The following is a 3,513-nucleotide window of genomic DNA, read 5'->3' as shown; positions in this document are numbered from 1 at the left end:
ATTTTAATAATTTATTTGAGGAATTATATTTAAAGAAGAACAGACAGAAGCACTTTTAGTTGTGAGTTGCATTTAATAAATGTTATTTTCTGGGCTATTTCTGATTGTAAAATTATTTGATAATATTGTTTAATTTATTTAAATAATTTTAGCCATTTAATGTTGCACATATGCTGTAAAAAACACTGGATTTACTAAAAAAATAGACAGTGCATCGTTTTTGCATCCCCTTTTTTTAGTAAGTTTTACTAAAAAAAATTACGCAATGGGGCACTTAGTAAATCCAGCCTTTATTTTTTTCAGTGTATATTGGGGGGGGGGGCCTCAAACCAGCGAGGGGCGGAGCGGGGGGTGGCTTTTGGGGCACGAGCCCCGAATGTTTTGTCAAAAGCCCCGAATCTTTTCAGATCTGTAAAATGAATTCATCCAGGACGCTAGGTGGCGGCACTCAGCTTTAACTCTCCGGTCCCCCACTCAACTGAAAATGAATAAGAGATGCGTGTACTTGTGTTGAAGGCAAAATAACATTCTGAATCTCCCCACAGTAAACGCATTTTCAAAGTGTCTTTATTATTACAGTGCCTTCGTTATTACTGTAAGTGTATATTTATAGTTATGTGATGTAAATACTGTTAAATAGCGTCAACTGATATATTATCTGCATGGCTAACGTCTAACTTACTGTGATGCTCTGGTCTAGTCTGCCTCATTGGTCATTGGTAACGTTGTATTTAAAGTACATTTAATAACAGTGAAATAAAACTTTGAAAAAACTTGCTCATTGTTGCATATATACTTTTTTATAGATGGATATACGATTTATATTTTTAAAGACGTCAGAAGTAAGAAGGTGAGAAAGTATATAGTTAGTTAAGTATGTTTTGTCCATATGCATTTGAAATTCGCAATGATTTTACCTCAGAAATACATTGATAGACAGTTATAAAATGTGAATCCCCAATCTCTTACATTAAAATATCCTTATGTGTGATTACTGTCAGTGCACATAGGAAGAGAGGAGGGTGGAGAGAGATCACAGATAGACAGAAAGAGAGAAAGAGAGAGAAACGCTTCCATAAGCAGGTGAGAAATTGTTCTGTCAATGAAGTCAAAAATTGTTATTCTTATGTAGCTTTATAGTTACTGGATTAGCCTTCAGCAAACATGTTTGCCTATTTTTGGATAAGAGAAGTTAAAGTATCATTGTCAAAATTTGTTATGTTGCAGTTTCAAAATGACAATACCAGTGTTGGGTAAGTTACTCAAAAAAGTAATTAATTACGTAAGGAATAATTGACGACGGGCCATTGAATTATAAGAAAATAATGCACACCAAGGTGGTAATGCGGCACGACGCGAAGCGGAGTGCTGTTACACCGTAGGTGTGCATTATTTTCAAATAATTCAAAGGACCGGAGTCAATTATTCCGCTTATACCACGGTTACCACAAAAATTGCTCTGGTGCCTATTTTTAAGACATTTAACAAGTTAGGTGTGCGGTTTACAGAAAAATAATCAACACCCATAGAACATTTCTCAGCCAATCAGAATGCAGCATTCAACAGACCCGTGGTATAATAGTTACTAATTACATCTTCAATCATGTAATTAAATTACTTTACAAATTACTCCAAAAAGTATTTAATTATTACTAATTACTTTCTAAATCCTATTTAGTACATGATACAAGGATAGGCTTGAAATGGCTCGAAGAAACAATATATAAAAGTACATCAATTATTCTGGTCCCACTTTAGGGTTCATTTCTCTCTATTATTTAACTATTAACTACTTTTGCCTCAATATACTCCAACTACTGCTTATTAATACTAAAGTAGTTGTTTATTTTAAGTATTTGTAGAAATGGGGAGGATTAAGGGTGTAGAATAAGGTTTTGCAGAATCAGGCATTAATATGTGCTATTTAAGTAGGCCTACTAAAAAACAGTCAACATCTCAGTAATATTAACTCATTCACCGCCATTGACGAGTTATCTCGTCATTTATGAGTTCATATTTAACTAATAAATAGCCTTTTTGGACGAATTTTAAAGTGAAAGTGTAATACCGCTTTTATCCACCAGATGGCCAAATCAAATTTATCAAAAACGGAAGTTAAAAAGATTTAATGGTTATTTTAACTGCCTTTATGTTTGATAGTCATTCTGAGTCTGATCTCTAACATAAATTCCTTTACAAAAACGCAATTCTTTAAGCTTTTTGCTCAAAATGTTGTATTTTTGAAGAGAAATATCCATATTTCAGTGGTTAAATTAAGTAGAAAAAGTAAATATATAATGAAACGTTTTTTCCCCATTTTGTTTGTTTGTTTGTTTGTTTGTTTATTGTTTGTTTGAAAGCAGAGGGTGTGTTCTTTAATTTAATATAATTTGTATGTTTATATATTTATAGAAAATGATTTTTCCTGCAAGGAATTTTGTGAAAATTTTGTTAAAATCACAAAAATGCAGGTTGGCAACTTTTCTCAAAAAGGCTGGCGGTGAATGAGTTAATGCTAATAATCAACCAGTTAATAGTGAGAATTGTAAACTAAAACCATGTTAAATCCACTATTTATTATAGTATACATAATTGTTCTACAGTCCATAGACAGTATTTAGTTACATCAGAAGTAACTGTAATTCGATTACAAGAAAAATAAGAGTAATCCCTTACATTACTTTTTTTAGTAATTAAATTACAGTAACAAATTACTTAGTAACTAGTTACACCCAACACTGGACAATACAGAGAACACTTAGATTAAAAAATAGTTTATAAAGCTGCCGTAAATGGAGAAAAAATGTCAACAGGGGACCAAGCTTTGAAACCCCTAGATTTGGGCTAAGCCCCCAATGTCTACAATGTCTGGCTCCGCCCCTCACAAAGGCTTAACCCGGCACTGGATCTATCCATTTATGGTCGGGTCTTATTGTCTAAATCTGAAGGTTTATCAAGGTCAGCATATATCTCCCAAGCTTTATTTGTACCTAAAACATTTACTAAAGAGTTTGACAGATTGCTATATGATTTTATTTGGAAAAACAAACCTCATTATTTAAAGAAAAGTATAATATGCAATCCTCAGGATCAGGGAGGTTTGAATGTTGTGGATTTCACAACTTTGTATTGCACTTTTAAAATAAATTGGCTGAAAATATTTATTAAAAATATTTTTTCTTAGATGTAGTTTTGATGTAAACAAAATACCTCTTAAATTATCAAATTTTCACAGGCAAGTTCTTTTGACATGGTGTTTAATCTTTAAACATAACTTTTCTCCTCACTCTTTTTTTATTTGGAATAATAAATATATTACACACCAGAGCAAATCTTTGTTTTTTTAGACAGTGGTTTGATTCTAATATATTATTAGTTGCTCAACTGTTAGATGCTAATGGTCAAATTCTGAATATCAATGATCTGTGTCATAAATTTAATTGCCTTATTTCTGTTAAAGAATACTGTACTATTGTCAATTCTATATCCGTTAAAACACTGTCTTTATTCCGA

At 32.1% G+C, this 3,513-nt stretch overlaps 1 long non-coding RNA gene across 1 annotated transcript; it reads left to right on the top strand.

The window, feature by feature from the left end:
• Positions 1-337: 337 nt before the first annotated feature.
• On the top strand, positions 338-1,276 carry LOC141353160 (uncharacterized). The gene is made up of 3 exons (XR_012360184.1): positions 338-719; positions 807-850; positions 1,002-1,276. It is a non-coding gene; the product is annotated as an uncharacterized lncRNA (long non-coding RNA).
• Positions 1,277-3,513: the final 2,237 nt, after the last annotated feature.

Source organism: Misgurnus anguillicaudatus, chromosome 21 (assembly GCF_027580225.2).
Source record: "Misgurnus anguillicaudatus chromosome 21, ASM2758022v2, whole genome shotgun sequence".
In the NCBI taxonomy this organism is placed as follows: domain Eukaryota; kingdom Metazoa; phylum Chordata; class Actinopteri; order Cypriniformes; family Cobitidae; genus Misgurnus; species Misgurnus anguillicaudatus.
The sequence above is the reverse complement of the archived record's forward strand: the minus strand, read 5'-3'. Positions and strand labels throughout refer to the sequence as shown.